This window comes from Vulpes vulpes, chromosome 11 (assembly GCF_048418805.1).
Source record: "Vulpes vulpes isolate BD-2025 chromosome 11, VulVul3, whole genome shotgun sequence".
In the NCBI taxonomy this organism is placed as follows: domain Eukaryota; kingdom Metazoa; phylum Chordata; class Mammalia; order Carnivora; family Canidae; genus Vulpes; species Vulpes vulpes.
The window spans coordinates 95,592,565-95,612,876 of NC_132790.1; the positions used below are offsets into that span (position 1 = coordinate 95,592,565).

The 20,312-nt window shown below is 40.0% G+C and overlaps 1 long non-coding RNA gene and 2 pseudogenes across 1 annotated transcript in view; 1 reads left to right on the plus strand and 2 right to left on the minus strand.

Annotated features, from left to right (window-relative positions):
• Window positions 1–3,496: 3,496 nt before the first annotated feature.
• Window positions 3,497–3,565, plus strand: LOC112932833 (U4 spliceosomal RNA; annotated as a pseudogene).
• Window positions 3,566–3,760: 195 nt separating this feature from the next.
• Window positions 3,761–4,585, minus strand: LOC112932828 (protein SET-like; annotated as a pseudogene).
• A 4,414-nt stretch (window positions 4,586–8,999) lies between these two features.
• LOC112932771 (uncharacterized) overlaps window positions 9,000–20,312 on the minus strand; it is a 64,319-nt gene continuing 53,006 nt past the window's right edge. Inside the window, exon 6 of the long non-coding RNA XR_011995306.1 lies at window positions 9,000–11,140. This is a non-coding gene — a long non-coding RNA (uncharacterized lncRNA). The remainder of the gene's footprint in view (window positions 11,141–20,312) is intronic.

Genomic DNA, 20,312 nt, shown 5'->3' on the forward strand with positions numbered 1-20,312 from the left:
AATATATGTGTTAGTGTTTTGTGACTATTGTTGTATATTTTATAATTGTTTTGTTTTACTTCACGTGCACCTAAATCAATGGGTTCCTCATAATTGTGCTTTGCATCCTGTGGCAAGATGCTGTCAGGAAGTATTGAAACTAAGAACATTGCAATAATTGAATTCAAAAACGTCAAATATCTTAGCTATTTATAAGGGTAGACTCTGGAGCCAGACTGCCTGGGCTCCTATACCACACTTAGTAGCCATAACTAGCCATACAACTTTCGGCAAATTAACTTGTCTGCTTCTTGGTTTCCTTAACTGTAAAATGGGAGTAATAATAATAGTACTATTGTATTGGTTTGCTAGGGTTGCTATTACAAAATGCCACAAACTGGGTTTCTTAAACAATGGAAATTTATCATCTGACAGTTCTAGAGGCTAAAATCTAAAATCAAGGTGTCCGCAGCATTTGTTTTTCCTGAAGGATATGAAGAAGAGATCTGTTCTAAGCATCTCTCCTTGGCTTGTAGATGACTCTCTTTTCCCTGTGTCTCTTCACATGGTCTTCTCTCAATGCATGTCTGTGTTTGTGTCCAAATCTCCCCTTTTTATAAGGTCATCAGTCATTTGGGATTAGGGCTCACCCTAATGACTTCGGTTTAACTTGATTACATTTATAAAGACTCTATCTCCAAATAAGGTCACCTTCAAGATATTGGGGGTTAGGACTCCAGCATACCTTTTTTGGGAAGAGAACACAATTCAACCCATGACTATATTGCCTACTTAGATTTTTATGAGGATGAAATGAATTAGTACATGTAAAACATTTAAGAACAGTGCCTGTTATACTGCAAGTTTTTAAAAACACTAGATGATATTGTTATACTTCTTAAAGTCTTATACCAAGGTGACCCTTAAAAATAAGTCACAGGAAATTACACTGTTCAGTATCGTTGTTTGGGGGCAGTGGTTGAAGAGTAGTGGTGATGGTTTCAGTCCTTGTTCTCAGGATATAGCAAAATGAAGCAAGTGTGAGTTTCTGACATTAATAATACAATAGAAGGTATGGCAAAAAAAAAATAGCAAGTTATTGCACTCACCATAAGCTTGAAAATGACTCAGTTTGAGGGGTATGCCATACATTGAGAGGTACGCCACCATTAGAATTTATCCTGCAATTTATTATTAGGTATTGTTAATGGATTTTTAGCAACAACCACCAAATTAAAAGTATAATAAAAGATTATAGCTTGACTTTTGCAATTCTGGAATTTGACTTCTTTTAAACAAGGGATTGATTTCAAAGTCTTCTTAGATATCCTAGAGTTAGGATTTTTAACTCAGTCTAGAGGCAAGTTGATGGTTGTGTGACTCAACCGCTGAAATATAGTCCAATAAACCATTCAAGTCACAAAATTTATAAACATAAGTATTTCCTAATAATGCCCAGGGATGCAAATCCCTGATTTATAAGGATCCCTACAACAAAAAAAAAGTCTCTCTGGTGAGATAATATTTACCATTCTTTTTAACAAAAGGGGAAAGAAAAAGCCAGTTTTCAATGTTTTGTTCTCATTCTCTTGAGAATCTATCAACATTTTATTTTTAGTTTGTCTCCTAAATCATTCATGAGTGCAGTTCTGTGGTGATACGGTTTATACATTCCTTTCAGTCCTGATGGCATTTTAAATTCTGGCCTCTGAGTAAAAATTGCAGCGCAGGTCCCATTGCATTTGTTGATTTTACAAATGAATAGATCTTCAGTAGGGAGAAGTTGGTGTCCTGTCAAAAGCCCTCTTCAAAGCAGAGGCTGCTTGGGTGGTATGGGTGATCTGAATATCGCCTGTTTAAATGGGCTGTCAGTGATGCGCATACCATCCAACCACATGTGTGGCTTATTTCTGAATTATTATATCAGGTCAGGAAACCTACCTCATAAGTATGTACCACCGTAACCCTCGAAGTTCAGATATACTATTTCAATTATATTCAATCTGCAAATCCAGACTTTTCTCCAAAGTCATGCTTCCATCATTTGTGAGCTTTGAGAAGGGCAAGAGGGTATAGCTGAGGCCTCTTTTCTCTGCTCCCATCTGCTTCCCTACATCCTCCCAACATTCTCCTCCCTTCTCCCTGCCCCTTTCTTCTTCATCACCTATTTGGTTCAGGTATGTTGAGCCTGAAGATTGCAGGATTTCATCTTTCTGTTTTAGGTATAGCCATCAGCCTTGTGGTTAAAATTGGTTTTTTATTTTATTTTGTTTGGTTTGGGTTTTTTTCCCTGCTACTTTTCATAGGGTAAATGAAGATTCAGAAGAAAGCTTTATATATACTTTAAAAATAAATTATTTTCTTACTATGAAAGTAATCATGGTCATTGTAAAAAAAATTTAGAAATACAGATGTATTTTTAAATTTTTAAAATTTTTGTGTGTATACATATTTAGTTTTAACAAAACCACTTGTAAACTTTTTTTTTTTTAAGATTTCATTTATTTATTCATGAGAGACACAAAGAGAGAGGCAGAGATATAGGCAGAGGGAGAAGCAGGCTCCCTACGGGGAGCCCAATGTGGGAATGGATTCCAGGAACCCAGAATTACAACCTTAGCCAAAGGCAGACTCTCAACCACTGAGCCACCCAGGTGCCCCAACCTGTACACTTTCAATGTTTAAACCTGAGCATCAAGGACACTTGGGTGGCTCAGCAGTTGAGCACCTGCCTTTTGCCCAGAGTGTGATCCTGGTGTCCTGGGATCGAGTCCTACATTGGGCTCCCTGCATGGAGCCTGCTTCTCTCTCTGCCTGTCTCTCTGCCTCTCTCGCTTTCTCTCTGTCTCTCATTAATAAATAAATAAAATCTTTAAAAAAAAAAAAGAAAAATAAAATAAAACTGAGCATATTTCTTTTCCAGTGAAATAAAAAAGAAAATTTAAAAATAAACAGAACAAAATTACAATAGAGAATGTCAATTTCAAATAAATTTCTATAGGTTTTCCTGATTCTTCCAGCCCTTGTCAGGACTCAAGTCATCATTAGGAGAGAATTTTATTTTAAAAGTGTCATCTTAAATTGCAAGGATCTCCACTAAACGTCACAATTAAACGTGCCAAAGGAGAAACCGTGTTGTCAAAATGCCCGGTTAACCCACACAAACATCTCAAACCTAACTTCTGAACCTTGCTGAACTTCTGTAACTCCATTTCTTTAGGTTGTTTTTTTTTTTCTTTTTAACAAGAGAAAGTAGCCAGATACATATTGGTCAATGGTAAATGCTAACCGTCCATATTCACATAGAGACACAGCGTAATCTCTGAGCCCAATATACAGAGAGAGGAGGGAAAAGGCTACAAGTCTGTGCACTACTACACAGCGGCCTAGCACCCTCCAGCTTCCAGCAGAGCTAAGGGAGCAGATTTTTTTTTTTCTCACAGAACACAGTGGTCTTGATCCCATAAAGTTTTTGTTGACACAGGAAGGGATAAAGATGAATTTGGAACAGAAATGGAGCTTTACACAGTGGCAGTATCATAGCCAATGAGGTTTATCCGAGGCGTGATTATTGCTAATTGGAACAGAAATAGGCAGAGATTCTTTTCCACTTTATTTTGCTCAGGGTAATTCCTCCTCCCCAAATATGTTGAGAACCATAGTATAAAGGGAAAGAAAAGAGCCTTCAAAAAAATGGCAAATGAACACAAGGGGGAATAAAAGACTGCAACTTGCTCCCAGAGAAAATTAAAAAAAGAAAGGTCAGAATCCATCAGTGTTCCATTAGTCAGCTTCTCTTTCATCCTCTCCTTCCTCCCTCTCCTCATCATCTTCATCTCCTTCTTCATCAATATCTTCCAATCCTTCTTCATCATCATCATCATCTTCTCCTTCCCCTTCATCATCCATATCGGGAACTAAGTAGTATTATAATGGATTTGGCCAAATATCATCTTTGATGACCTCTCCTAACTCACCTGCACCTGCATCAGAGTGGTCAGTAAACCAGGGGAAGCAGCTCTTTGGTTCTTCAAGCTGTATCTTCCTGCCGGCTTTATTCTGTGTTTGACTTGAACATTTTGTCAAGTCTTTTTCAGAATTCCATTTGATTTCAGTGGACTTTGAAGATGGGTCACCACTCTCAATGAGAGGAAATCTTTGGACAGATCTTTATTTTCAAAGTAAAGATTTTCATCAAAATAAAAATCTGGTCTGTAACCTGATTCAATATCTTCAAATTCTATCACTGCAACTCTTGTCAAATAATGCAGCATGTCTTCATCCTCCACCCCAAGCAGCAGACACTTGTGGATGGTTGACAAATGCTCTTACCCCAAATTTGGGATTTTGGCAATCAATTCTGACCTCTTCTGAAAAAATGGTAGGTGGCATGTATTATATTTCTGTTCTACGTTCAAAATCTCTTCACTGGCTTGTTAAGTCGATCTATTTCATTTTGTACTTTATCTATATATTTAATTGCTTAATTGCTTCTTGCTTTCTCCCTTTGGAAAGTGCTGAGAGATCATTGCCTCCAGCTTGGGGTCATGAGGCAGTCTCAGTTTCTTCTTTTGAGCAGGAGCAAAGACTGGCATTTGGGGGCCATGTTCTGAGGGAAGTCAATGAAACAAGGGCAGACACATGTCTGGAAGAGGCTTTGATTACTACAGATATGTATTTTTTTATTTTTTTTAAGTTTTATTTATTTAAGTCACCTCTACACCTACCATGGGGCTTGAATTCATGACCCTGAGATCAAGAGTTGCATGCTTTTCTGACTGAACCAAAAAGGCAACCCAGATATATTTTTTTAACAAGGAAAGATAATACCCCAGAAGCTGAAACCCAGAATTAAGCATGGCTAACATTTTGATGCATAGTTTGTCAACTTACATATGTTTTTTAAATCTCTGTTACCATGTAGTCAGATCACCCAACTATTCAATCCAAAAGAAAGGCAGATGCTGAGAGGTCCAACTACCAGGTTAATGACCTCCTCCATTACCCTTCATGTCCAGGAACACTCTAAGGGACCATATCAATCAGTTTCCAAACTCTTGCAAGATTTCTTTCCTGGTTGCTAAGTCTCCCCATTTGTCTCCAGTCTAACATTATTCCAGTATTGACCACTTGGCCTCAGATTATCAACTGACAGGCCAAATATAAATATACAGTAAAAAGGAAAGGACCTCCCAAATTTTTGAAAGGAGAAAAGTAACTTTTACTATGGCTAACTCAGTGCAGCAGCTGGTCTAGTTCAGTTAGAAAGTACATACACTGAACATGTGGACTCCATATTTTGAAAACTCAGCTCATGCTGAAGAAATTTACATCTACCAGGAGAAAAACATAACATCTTTTGGTAGATTTTACAAATGACATTTTCTAAGTCCATGGACATGTCCAGACTCAATGACCATGTAAAATATACACAAACTTGCACATTTTAAGAACATTTACTAGAAAATTATATCTTAACTATAAGTAGTATCCTTAGAATTTTTAAAATAATTAAGGTTATAATTTAAGAGCTAAATATGATTTATAAACTATAAGTAGTATCCTTAGAATTTTAAAAATAATTAAGGTTATAATTTAAGAGCTAAATATGATTTAAAGGTTATATTTAAGAGCATGGTTCAAAAATTTAAAAAGTTCTTAGAACTTAAAAATATGATAATTTAAGCAGAAATTTGATAAACAGATGGAAGGATAAAGTCAAAGAATTCGCTAAGAAAAAAAATTCAGGTAGATTGAAAATATAAAAGAAAGGCTAAATTGTAAGCTGTAAATCCAAGAGGCTAATGTCCAATGACTAGAATCTCCAGTGGGAACAGACAAAATGATAGGAAAATACAAACAAAAAATGATAAAGAGAATTTTTTGGCTGAAAGACATGAGTCTCTAGACTGAAGAGAGAGAGAGAAGAAACAAATGCTGTAATGCCGGACACAATGAATTAAAAATGAACCACAGTCACAGAATGGTGAAATTTTAGAATGTCAAATATTTTTTAAGGCTTTTATTTAAATTCCAGTTAGTTAACATATAATGTAATATTAGCTTCAGATGTAAAATCTAGTGACTCAACACTTCTATACAACGCCTAGTGCTCATCACAAGTGCACTCTAATCCTCATCACCTATTTCACCCATCCCCTCATCCAACTCCCCTCTAATAACCATCAATTTGTTCTCTGTAGTTAAGAGTCTATTTCTTGGTTTGCCCCCTCTCTCACCCCCTCTTTTTTCCTCCTCTACCCATTGGTTTTATTTCTTAAATTCCACATATGAGTGAAATTATTTAGTATTTGTCTTTCTCTGACTTATTTTGCTTAGCATAATTTGCTCTAGCTTTACCCACATTGTTGCAAATGGCAAGATTTCATTCTTTTTATGGCTGAGTAATATTTCAGTGTGTGTGTGTCTGTGTGTGTGTGTATACCACCTCTTCATTATCCATCAATGGACGGACACTTGGGCTGTTTCCATATTTTAGCTATTGTAGGTAATGCTGCCATAATATACACTGGGGTTCATGTATCCCTTTGAATTAGTATTTTTGTATCTTTTGGGTGATATTTAGTAGTGCAATTGCTGGATTGTAGGGTAGCTCTATTTTTAACTTTTTGAGGAACCTCCATGCTGCTTTCTAGAGTGACTGCACCAGTTTGCATCCCCACCAAGAAATTCCATGCTCAAGAATTGGAAGAACAAGTATTGTTAAAATGTCTATACTAACCAAAGCTATCTACACATTTAGTGAAATCCTTAAAAGAATAACAAAGATTTTTTAAATCCAAAAATTTTCAGAGGAAAAAAACCAAATTATTTTCTTTTTAAAAAAATCAAATTGGCATCAAACTTCTCTTTAGCAACACCAAATGCTATAAGACAGTGGAGATGTGACTTCAAAGTTCTGAGAGAAAATGATTTTAAGTGAAAAATTCAATATTAAATCAAATTATTAATTAAATTTGAGAGTAGAATAAAAACATTCTAAGTCATGGGAGGACTCAGTAAGTTTACCTACCATATCCCCTTTCTATAGAAATGATTCGAGGATGTATTCAAGCAGGGATGCCTGGGTGGCTCAGGGTGTGATCCTGAAGTTCCGGGATTGAGTCCCACATCTGGTTCCCCATGAAAAGATTGTTTCTCCCTCTGTCTCTGCTTCTCTCTGTGTCTCTCATGAGTGATTAAATAAAATCTTTAAAAAAGAGAGAGAGATAGAGAGAGAGGGAGAATGTATTCAAGCAAAATAAGAGAAAAAAAAAACTTAAAGAAATATGGAATTCAAGAAACAAGCCAATCAGGAGAAAATGGAAGTAAGACTTAGGGTAGCAACTTTTCACCAAATGTAGAGCACAGAGGTCCAGTTTGGAGCTGGTGGAGCAAGAGCTCCAGAAAGTAGGTGTCTAGAAAGGAAATGTATATGACCAGAAAGAATTCCGAGATTTGATACTATCTTGAAGAAGTTGGAAAATGAAGTTGTAAAAAAATGCAGCAATGCAGGAAATGAGTGAGGAAAAAGAGACAATTAGAAATTCCAAGAAACACACAAGACGATGTATAAAAGATGTGTAATTGTAGTGTACTATGCGGCTGACCTGTGAACAATCTTTACGTAGAAAAAATGTTGTAAATGCTGTTGACCAATTTGCAGCTTTTGGAATCAACCCACAGGCCAGACAAAAGGAAGACTTAGGTCTGGTGGCAAAACAAGATTCACATTTTCTTTCTTGACACCATAAATTGAAATGAAGCATTCGATTGTGCTTAGAAGGAAATGAGATGAAAGAAAAGATAAGGGCATTCATGGGTTCACCTCACAAGGTGAAGAGTCAAGGGGTCCTGTCAATGGTTGCAGGAATTATAAAGATATATTTACACATATAATATACCTAACACATAACAGGTATGTAAAATATATAACAAACAATAAATAACAAAATATATAAATAGTAAACAATATGTCACAAATATATTCTCCTAGAGATATGGTAACTGCTAAAAGGGAATAGACAGGGAGAGGGTCAGGCTGTGATCTGGCCTGCTGCCTGTGAAGGGAGAGGGGGAAGGAAACCTTGGGTAGGAAGGGCCCCAGAACCCCACACAGTTCTGAGAAAGCAAAGCCGGGCTGGTGGGGAGGGTGTGCGCAGAGGTTGTCCCAGAGGAGGATCCTTCATTAGGCAGGGTGGACCAGCATGGGTACCCTGGCACCTCAGCGGTGTCCGGTCAATGGCTGGCAGCAGCCTAGAAGGGTGGGCTCAGGTGAGTGCCATAGGCTCCAAAGATGTGGCAGCTGGGCTTGCCATTCCTCAGGCACCCGCAGCAGCTTCTCCTAAAGGCACATCTGTATGCATCTCCATGGCTGCCACGGTAGGCATTGATTTGATGTTTACATTGTTCAAAAGTTTATTAAAGGATAAATAATCTTCTAATCAGCAGGTGACATGAATAAATATTCGGGGTGACCCAGTCTCTCTTTTTTTTTTCTGTTTTTTCTTTTTCTTTTTCAACAATTCTCTACATTACTCAGTGCTCATCATGGTAAGGTTCTCTGACTTCCCTAAACCTATTCCCCTCACATCCCCCACCCCCTGCCCTCTGACAACCACCAGTTTGTTCTCTGTATTTAAGAGTCTGCTTTTTGGTTTGTCACTTTTTTTCTCTGTTGGGTTTTTCTTTGCACAGTCTTTTATAAAGTCCATCAGCCACCCGGTTGGTACTATTCATTTTGCATTCCTTTTTTTTGTTCAAAGGTGTTGTGTGGAGTCGGATAAATTTAATTTTTTTTAAGATTTTATTTATTTATTTATTTGAGAGAGAGAGCATGAGCAGGGAAGAGGGCAGAGGGAGAGGGAGAAGCAGGGAGCCCAATTTGGAGCTGGATCCCAGGACCCTGGGATCATGACCTGAGCCGAAGGTAGACGCTTAACTGCTTGAGCTACCCAGGCACTCTTTTTTTTTTTCCCTTAATTTAAAAGGGTCACAGTGAAAAACTGATGAGGCAGCCATTGTTTCCAAAAAATATCCATTTGGTCAAGGAATCAGAGTCAACAAAGAAATAGAATAGAAGAATGGAGTCAGCAAAGAGGAGCATCTCTTGAGGATCTATGGATTCTGATGAAACAGTCTCAGGAATTACATACAACCACGTAGAATAGATTGAGCCTTCTAACTCTGTGACTCCCGCAGCTCCAAAATTCCCAATGACTTCACACTTAAGACTAACAAATAATAAAGAAATTCTGTTTACAGTACAAAGCAATTGAAAAAGTTTACATGTACATTTTTTGCAGTTCAGAGGCCAAGACGTATATCCAACATCTTTGGTCCTGAATCATACAATTTTGGGGTCCTGGCCAAAAAAAAAAAAGATACAAAATTTATGAGAATAAAATGGTCATGACCACGCGATGCCACCCTGCATAAAGGAAGGTATGAGCATGTTGCAGGGCAGGAGCAGAGTGGGAAGAGATGGCAATCTTAAGCAATTTTAATTAAAGTTGCTTGCTTTTGCAAATTTTGTATAAATACATGACCATATGAACACATTGCTAGCACCCCTCCCAGGGTCTTGGAAAGGGCCCTGCTGTTTATGCTTCATCAGCATCTTAGTAAATTCACATCTCTACGCAGCCCTATTTGAAGAGGAATAGAGAATAAAGGAGTGTAGATTTTCTTAAGAAGTTTGTGGATATAAATATGAGTTTTTGGGCAGGGAGGGGCCCTTCACACACATGTTAGTACTGAAAATAAAAAGAATGTGTGCAGAGATGACTGGTCGTTGGTATAAATCATCTTCCATGTGTCTGGCACCCCCAGGCACTGATCACTCCCTGCCAGGCTCTGGCTCCAAACCCATGACACTCTCACGGGTCTTCTGCACACTCAGGGAACGGTCGCATCTGATTTCCCTGGGAACCTGTCACTCGGAGCAGGGAGCTGAATGACAAGAATGAGCAAGGCACATTATTGGGTTTTGTTATTAAAGAAAATGAATTTGGCTTGTTGAAAGCATGGCATATAGTGTATGGCCACAACTTCTTTTTAAACAAAACAAAACAAAAAAATCGAGAGAAGAACATGCAAATCCTAACAATAGTTCTCTTTGGGTGTTAAAACCGTGGGTAATTTATTTTAACTTACCCACTACATTTTCTTTAACAAGCATGTATTGTCTTTAAAATGAAAAATAAACTTTAAAAAGCATTCAGAGGGGTGCCTGGGTGGCTCAGTTGGTTAAGCGTCCGACTCTTGATTTCAGCTCTGGTCATGATCTTGGGGTCGTGGGAGAGAGCCCCCCATCCAGCTCCACACTGGGCATGGATGGAGCCTGTTTAAGATTCTCTCTCTCCTTGTCCCTCTACCCTTCCTCCCACTCCTCCCCCCATTCCCACTGCTCACAGGTACCTGCTCTCCGTTCCTCTCTCTAAAAATAGATAAATAGGGGCGCCTGGGTGGCTCAGCGGTTTGGTGCCTGCCTTTGGCCCAGAGCATGATCCTGGAGTCCCAGGATCGAGTCCCACATCAGGCTCCCTGCATGGAGGCTGCTTCTCCCTCTGCCTGTGTCTCTGCCTCTCTCTCTGTGTCTCTCATGAATAAATAAAATCTTTAAAAAAATAGATAAATAAGTAGTGTTTAGAAAAAATGCATTAACTACATATATATATGCATATATGATATATGTATAAATTAATGCATGAGCTATGCAGGCAACCAAGGAGACTTAAAGCGTCCCAAGACTCCCAGTAAGAGTATTTCACATGGTAGACATTATGAATGTGATATGAGAATCAGAAAATCAATGAATCTCAGGTTTGGAAGCACCCTTGTATTCATTATCTACTGCTGCATAACAAATTACTCCAAAACTTAGCAGCCTAACCCAACAAACCTTTATTATTTCACACAGTTCCCGTGGCTTAGGAATCTGGTCATGACTTAGCTGACTGGTTCTGGCTCAGAGTGTCTGTCGAGGTTGCAGTCAAGCTGTCTGGCAGAGGCTGCAGTCATTTGAAGGCTTCTGTGGCACTGGAGGATCTGCCTCAAGATGGCTCGTTCATATGGCTGTTGGCAGGGAGCCTCACTACCTTACCACACGATGATTCACAGGGCTGCCTGACTGTCCTCACAACACAACAGCTGATGTCTCCTGGAGGGAATGATCAAAGACACAAAGAGAGAGATTGAGAGGCAGAAGCCAGAATGTCTTCTATGATTTAGCCCAGGAAAGGACATACCATCACTTTTGTCATATTCTTTGGTCACACGGGCCAATCCTGATGCAGTGGACTGTAGGAGGCAGCTACCCAGGGCACGAGGCAGGGATCATGAGGGGCCCTCAATGACCTATCCCCATGGCATCGTTGGGAAACTAAAATTTTGCCATACATTGAGATATATTGAGATTGTTGGTCAAAATAACCTAAGCCTTTGAAGGAAATAGGTATTTGAACCCTATTTTGTATTGTGATGATCAGGAACAGCTTCTCTGAAAACTTACTATGTTACTGGTCATGAGTATAAGTGACTTTTTAAAATGTCAATTGGCTTCACTTCTTGGAACATTACAGAAATTTTTTCCTCACTCTCTTCCGAGAAGATCGAGCAGGACAAAGTAGAGTTTGGGGAGGGGGCAGGGTTTGTTTACAAATCTTAGCATTTTGATTGCATGGTTGTCAATATTTCTATAGGCAAAACAAAACAGACGCTCTTTAGTGATTGTTTTCAGACTGGCTAGATGTCTAACTGATTAAAAAAAAATACACCTCCCCCCTCAATTCTGTAATACTCTCCACAGATTCCAATATATGCAAAAGGCAGGTCATGAAACCAACACGGAAGCTATATTGTTAAAAAAACAACAAGCAGAATGGAAGTTCTGTCTGACTTGGGATTTTCTTTTCAAACGAACTAATTTATTTAGATGAAAAAACCTTGTAAATATCATCAAAATTAAACTCACTTTAATACATTTAATGAACTGCCTTTGATAATAAGATTAAAATTACGTGAAATGAGAAATGTCTTGAAATTTGAGACCTAGAACTATAGAAACATGGGGCAGTGCATCGCTTCCTCAGAGCTACTCCTCATCAGAAAGGGGATGGGAGTTGGTCAGTATTTGCCATTACCCGTGGACTCTTCAAGACCAGGAATTCTCTTGCACTCATTTCAAATCCCAAGTGCCCAGTAGAATGCTAGGCACAGAGAGGAGGTCATGAAATATTTGCTGCATGAAGAAGGAAGGGAAAAAGCAATAAATGTGTGAGGGAAATGAAACAACTACAAAGGCCATTCTCATCCTATTTCCCAGTTTTTCCTTTGTCCTCTAAGTGCCCAACTTCCCCTGACTTCAAAGAGAGTCCCCAGGAAGAGAGCTGAACTCAGCCTTGGCATCAGTAAATCACCAGATCACCAACGGCTCCTGACTTGTCATTTTACCACATCCAATTAATCCCCTCTTCTGATATTTTAAATTCTAGCCCTTAATACTAAAGGAAAATGAATCTGCCCCAGTTCTTGTTTGTGGCATCTGTTTTCAACACCATCCCATAGATTTCTCTGCATTTACTCTCTCCCCGGGTGTAAGAATGGAACACGGATTCTGGAGAGGATGGATTCTATCTCTTGCCTTTCTGTCCAGCTGGAAAGCTACTTAGTAGTTCTTTGTCTTCTTTTATAACAGATTTTCTCCCAGGAACCCGCGCTGTTGCTGTTAAACTTCCCAGCAAGTTCAAAGGCACTCTCATCCCCACCAGATCTGCCGGTTAACTTACAGCTGCTACACGGTATACTGCCTTTGATAATTTAGGCCTTCCCAGAGTCAGGTTGTTCTCCAGCTCAGGATAAAATAAGGTTTTATCAAGCTGTCAAATCCCTGGATTTTGGCATAGCTTCCAAAAGGGTGTTGGAATATTCCCAAAGGATGAACCCTCTGGAACTAAGGAATCACTGAGGGGAGAGGAATGCAGGCAGGTCTGACAGGATCTGCAGCTTTCTCCTGATTTATTGCACCCTGCTTGATAGGGACTAAAGGCTCCTTCTGGTGAGTTCCATAAAGATGAGACACTCACTGTGGATCGAGGATTTCACCACATGCGGTTGGGTCATGCTTATCAAAACTCAGGTGTGCTCATCACTGAATCAGTAACCTCATTATCCACTTGGTTTCAAACTATTTATTCCAGCACGTACATACTGTACCCCTCCAAAATTTTTTTTTTTTTTAGGGCTGAGATTTTATCAGCTGCCATTACAGCTTTTGATAAGCTATTCAAAGTTTAAAGTACTTTAAAAAAAAAAAATCCCAGGGGACTACATCTCCAAGTACAGGGTAGTCCAGGATAAATCAGATCTACAAAAAAGATAAGGGCTATGGCTGGTCTTTTTGTTGTTGTTGGAAAAGTAATTGTCCCAAATTACAAAAAAAAAAAAAAAGAAAAAGGAAAAGAAAGAAGAATACAAGAAATAATTCCAGGATAGTCTTTGGTGTGTTTCCTTTTAGTCTTTTTTTTTTTTTTAGTCTTCTTTAAAAAAACATAAAATTTTGATTTTTTTTTTTCCGCTTGATCTATTACCACAAGATCTTATTTTTTAAGATTTTATTTACTTGAGAGAAAGAGAATGCATGAGTGGAGAGGAAAGGCTGAGAGAAAAAGAGAAGCAGACTCTCCTGCAGAACAGGGAGCCCAATGCAGGGCTCGATCCCAGGACCGCTGGGATCACGACCTGAGCCGAAGGCAGATGCTTAACCTACTGAGCCACCCAGGTGCTCCTGTGATCACAAGATTTTACACCCATTTTGTTACAGAGTCTACTTCATAACTATGGCTTTTAGAGGTAGCTTTGACAGGGCCAGGTTTTAGTGAACAAAATTAGGCTGGGAATTTAAAAAAAAAGAAAAATTGAGGTCATCACATATTTTTCATTATATTATTTTCCATTACCATAGTTCATCATTGAATTATTTCTTATATGTATTTCAGAGTATTGCTGTTCTAAGCGATACTCAATTATACATCAGATGTGTTTAAGGGAAATCCTGAACTTGTTTTAAAGTTTATTTGCTCCACCAGGTAGCAATGATACTTTTCATCTTTTTTCCTTAAAAATTAAAGAACCCAGTCACATCAAAGAAAATGAGCTTCCAGAATTGAGTTTCATGGGAACTCAGTTAGTCTGAATGTGTTTCCCAAGGTATAATCATGCTTTGCCAGTCCCAGTACAGGGTGGGAAGATCTTAGGAGAATCTAATGAATGGACACAATGCAGAGAGCCTATCACAGGTCCTCACCCTTCAAAATTCAAATGCAGCATTCCACTTGGTCCTTTTTAAAGTTTAATAAGAAGAATAAGGTAATATGTTGGAAGATATTGGAAACTGAGCAAAGATGAAAGGAGCAGTGTCTTATGTTTGTGTTTCTTTTACATTTGATATCTTCCCATATTAGAGAGAGAAAGAAAATATGCAAGAATATGAAGGGCAATGTTTTTAATAAAACCTTGGCTGCTTTTCTGTAAGAATTAATGCAAACAATTTTATCTCTTTGGGGGTCATTTTCAAAGCAAGAGGAAGAAGTAAATTGTCAGGCTCCCATAAGGTACTTGGAAAATACATTCTTTTTGTGCTTTAGCTCAGCTAGGGGAAAAAAAACCCAACCGAGCAAGAAGGCAAGATTTCACTCAGATTTGCTTCATGTTGAAGGAAGGAAGGAAGGAATGGAGGGAGGGAGGGGGGCAGGGGGAGAAAAACCCTCTCCAACTCCATGCCCTGTATCCTAGCATTTGCAGTACACTTGTAAAAGAGACTTTAAGATTTGTTCTTTAACTATACAAATTTGAATGATGGTTTTGTTTTGTTTTTTAATAAGAGGCAAAAATTATTATATTTCTATTTTCCTGACATGAAATGAGAACCTAAGTGAGCACAGAGACCCTGCTGTCAAGCTGGCTCCCACCTGAGCTCCCAGGGAAAGAAATCCTTTGCAAAGGACTGTATTTTATGGTCCTATCCTCAACAGTTCAGCTGTGATTCATTCAAAGATGCATTTCTGCCTCCCGTGTTCAAATAACCAGCAAAATGTCTTGCCCCTCAGAGGAGCACCTTTGGAAAAACAAGAGAACGAATGTACTCGGGCCACGTTCTATCCTAGAACAGCTACGAGGCGAGCTGCCACAGAAACAGAAATAGGGCACATCTGACAGGTTCTGGGTTTTCTTTTGAAAACAGGATATAGACCAGGCTTTCTGAAAGGGCCCCTGATTTCGCAAAATTTTCTCTGCCCCTGGTTGATTGAGTGAAACAGAGCCAACTCCTAGCTTGGATTGGAAATCATGTGAAACTTATTTATGCCATTTTTTTATTTTCTCTCTTTAACTCCCCATCAGACGTTGAGCAGAGGTTGTGTCTGAGTCTGGAGCTGGTTTACATTCATACTGGAAGTCAAACTCAATATGGGGTAAGAATCCAGGTCAACTGAAGTAAACTCTTTGTGAACAAAATAACCACTGTATGTCCTCCCTCAAAGCCTACCAGCGCCTGAGTAGTTCCCATAAATCCAGGCTGCACTGAAAGGGTTTGCTCCGAGCCTTCCACCAGTAGCTTGCATCCACATGCATCAGATTCAGCTGTCTCTTAAATCTGCAAAATGTTATCTGTCTCACTGTGCACAAACTACTGTCCCAAACTGTATTCAATCCAGATGGGCGGCTTCGCCACTTCCTGACTTCCCTGCTATTACAAGTATGAATATTTTGAAACCAGGCAACTAGGAGACGGAGAGCCCAACTGAATGAGAGGCAGATAATATTTGGGGAAAGCTTTCTAGGGGGTCTCCCAGAAGATGAGGATATTATGGCCCCCCCTTGACCACGGGATGGCTGAAATTTTCAACCTCCCAGCATGTGCATCAGATCACCTTTGCAAGAGGACATACCCTGGACATTTCCATACCCAGGGTCATGCACAATTCTCAGTGAACCAGTTTGATCTCCTTGTCTTTCCCTCTCACTCTCAAAAGCAAATTAGTGCATTAATTTGATGGCACAGAAATAAGCCATATCACAGGAATAAGCCATATCACAGGAATAAACTCTATTTTTTAAAATAAAATAAATTTTAAAATAAAATAAAATTTGCAGGGGCACCTGGATGGCTCAGTGTTTGAGAGTCTGCCTTTGGCTCAGGTCATGATCCTGGGGTCCTGGGATCAAGTCCTACATCAGGTTCCCTGTAGGGAGCCTGCTTCTCCCTCTGCCTGTGTCTCTGCTTCTCTCTCTGTGTGTGTCTCATGAATAAAAAATAAAATCTCTTAAACTAATTCGCAAACACTGGTAACAACAATTAATTATGACAGCTGATCAGACACGTTGGCATTTCAGTCCTAATCTACGCAGGCAACTACCATTCCCATAAACCTCAGCACTCCTCAGTCGTATGGTGGCCATTGGTTTAGGTACCTACACAACCACAGGGGCTAGGACCAAGTCTTGGCCATCACTTTATATGAACCAATATCCAGGCTATAGCAAGGATTCAATAACAGGTATGAGAGGCAAGTGAAAGGTACATTTATGCCTTGAACACCTCTAGAAGGATCTACCAGAAAACGGGTGTGAGGGGTGGTCCTTAAACAGAAAATCTGGAAGACAGGGATGTGAAACTTGCTTTGTATTTATTAAACTTTTTTACCCTGTGTTTTATATTTATGCGAGTAGAAGAGACACTTATTGAATGAATAAACAAGCAGATGAATGAATAAGGTACATCCAGGAGCACAAGGTTGACGCCCGAATATTTTTGGCTGTACCAACTTAACAGCAGTGTTTTCCTGACCCTGAGTTTCGAATCCTTTTAGTGACTCATGTTAAGTTGTGTGCCAGGTCAAGAGAGTGCTGACACTCCAACTGACTCAGTGTGTCCAGACATTTTTAGCCTCGGAAGAGACAAAGAACTGTCACAAAGGCTAGACTTTATTGGTTCAGTTTTGGCACATTCAGCAGAAATGGAAATGCTCCCTTTGCTTTTCTCAGTTTTATCTGTTGCATCTTGCCTGTAAAGAGCAACGCTGATTACTTCTCTAAGATGAAGCTCTAAGCTAGGCTGAAGGAAAAACTGGAATTCTTCAGAAACAAAACAAATATTTGTCTCATGTCCATAGCTTCGTGTCTCCTCTTAGCCCCAGAGAGGCATATTAATACAGTGAATCTAAGAGCACTGGCTTCGGGGCCAGGCAGCACTTTCCTAACTGTTGCAGGCCTCACAATCCCCACTTGTATATAAATTGGGAGCAATGGTTTCTATCTCACAAGGCTGCCATTAGGCCTAAATTAGCTAATATATTTAAAATCCCTGGAACATGGGCTCAAAAAGCGGTAGTTATTTTTATCCTAAAATAGTCTCACGGCCCGTTTCATCCTTCAAATTGGCTGGGAACCAACACAAGTCTTTGCTTGGAGACAAGCTTTGAGGATTACCTCCGATACACAACTACACTCTGAGTTTACGCATGTTTTGCTCCCTCCTATAATGAATACATTCTGGGTGTGATGTTTTTGGCATGTCACGTCCTTTGCCTACAGTGTAAAGATTAGCAATAAGCCTGCTACTTCCAAAATTCACCGTGTCATCTGTCTGCTTATCCTAATCCCCCATCAGTCATCTTCGCTAGCATCACTTTCTAGCCAACCCAGGTCAAGATTATATAGTTTGAGAGCTGCCCCAGTGCTGTTGGAAATTTGTCAGCCCTGTCATTTAAAGAGTGTTAGAAAGACATTGGTGCCATCATCAAACTTTGTAGCAGTCTGTCATGCCAAAAGAATTTTTATGAGTTGGGGGTTTTTTGGGGCAGGTGGGTGTTGGTTTTGGAGTTGGGGGATGAGGCTGCAGAGGTCAGACTCTCTGAAACCATAACCTCCAAATTCCTGAAGGTTTGGCAAGTTTGCCCAGAGGTGTAAGAGCCCTGCTAGCTCGTCTGGCCACGGCTGTTGTCTGACCATCCCATGACCGGCTGGGCCCGCCAGGGGCCCTGCCTTTCCCAGCATGGAAGTGTGCAGCTCTCCCCACACTCCCTGCCCCAACAATGCCAAGAGCCAGAAACAAGGGCTGAGAGTGTTAGCAGGCCCCGCTTGAGTGGCAGCTTAGAGGGCCTTCATTGTGCCTGGTGCTCCGAGAGCAGATTGTTATTCTGCAGGCATGAATCAGAGCCTGGGCAGAAGGCGCCACACTCCTGCCCCAGCGATGCCTTGCTGCTGCTGGGAAGGAGAGGGGGCTGCTGTCGGACAGAACTTTTGTGGGCCACGTTCCAAGAATTGTCCCTAGAGGGCCCATCAACAAGGGGGAAACATTTGTTTTCCGAATTTAGAACACCCTTAAATTCCATTAGTCTATTATTTCCCCCCATCTTCCCCACCACCCCTGCTGCAAAATAGCATCATTTCATTAACCCCACTCAAGTATGATTATTTTCTCACTACCTCCATTTATCATTTCTTTATGCAAAGGATGCATAAAGTTTTATCAAATAAAGAGCTAAGTTGGAAACAATTCTCTCCATTGTCTGTCCAACTGTCATTCAGATAGTGCTCCCTGCTAGGTTAGCTGCTACAGATTTAGCCCAGTTGCTGGAAGAATGAAGACAGTCTGTTTTCACAGACCTTTTCTAGACTAGATGCTTGTGAGGCATCAGTCCGTGCAGTGACTCCCTCTTTGCTCCAGGTACGGAAGACGCAGCTCTCTGCGCTTTCTCATTGGCATGAACTCATAAATGACCACTGCTAAAAAGTCTCCTCGATTTCTCCACCAAAAGAGATGTGCTTGAACCAGGGTCGCACGATTCTGGTGATGGGATGCTTTGTAGCAATCAGAGACTGTATCTGGGCAAGTTGAATGATGGGAAGTGGTGACCAAGATATGCAAAGACCATTTGGGGGAAATTTTTGTAAAGGATCCAACATGCACATACCATCTCCTCTACCTCACCCTTTCTCCTCCCCCTCACCCTGACCCTCCAAAAGTGGAATTCATCAGCTTTGAAGGCATGAGAAACATCAAGTGTGGGATTGTCTAGGGTGGAGTCTCCAATGTTTTCTACCCTCCTCCTCCTCCCGCTCACCCCCTCCCCCCCATTCTTAGCCTGGAGTGTCAAAGACACCAAAGATATTGAAACTCTTCCCCTACTGACTCAGCCTCACCACCGTGGGTGGGGATGGCAGGGAAGTGTGCATGAATTTCTCTAAGTCATTTTTCTGGTTCAAGCAAAAGGCAAAGGAAATGAAGGAATCTGATGCACAGAGCACAGACTATGAATCTCCTCTAAGACGTGTGCCCACAAGTAGGCTATCATTACTTGAGTGCGAGTATAATTAAAAATCTTTCAGCACTCCAGTCATACTTCCTGTCACAAGGACAGGATGACACACTGATCTAGGTTTAACGCTGCTGGCAATGAAGATAGAGAGAGGGCATCATGTGGACATACTCCCTCGTGCACGTATGTATGCATTGGCAAAAATGATCATCCCTCAACCATTCTTGAAAAATAGTACATTTTATTCATATTGTTTTTATAAGAAGCAGAATTCAGGTATATAGTAACCTTTCACTCACGTCACAATAAACATTTTTGGAATACATAAAAGAGGATATGCATTGTCGAATGAATGGACGGATGGATGGTTTCTAAAACTCCCTAAATCCACCCATATACACATTTTACTTACTTTTTTTTTTAATCTTTTTTTTTTTTAAGTAAGCTCTACATCCATCATGGGGCTTGAACTCACGACCCCAAGATCAAAACTTGCATATTCTACCAACTGAGTCAGCCAGGTGCTCCCCTAAATCTACTCTTAAGCTCACGTACTTCACTTTTATCTTAACTCAAGCACTTTATTGGCCCAATATTAGAGTAACACTGAAAATCTGCCTCAGTCAAAGGGAGTGTAATCACAAGTTGGTAGTAGATTTTTCTTTTTTTCCCCTACTCCGTATAAGGAAAATTAACATGAAGATTGGGGAAAGGAAACAGTTTGCTTCATGTAGCTTTTGCTTGGTAAATCTGAAGTCTGTTTCTGATGGTCTTCTCTCCAAAATAAGTTGGATAGATGTGTATTCTTTTGAGAGAACTCATGCACCAGAGCTGTAATGCCTGAGCTTGAAAAAGGAAGCTTATATCACAGGTAAGAAGTTGATGGAAGAACGTTGGTTAGAGACACCACACAGCTCTAAAGGCACTTCCTTCCTCTGCCAGATGGAATCCAAATCTAGACCAACGTGCTTTTTGTTCGGAAAGTTGTCTCTTCAATATATCAAAATAAGACCT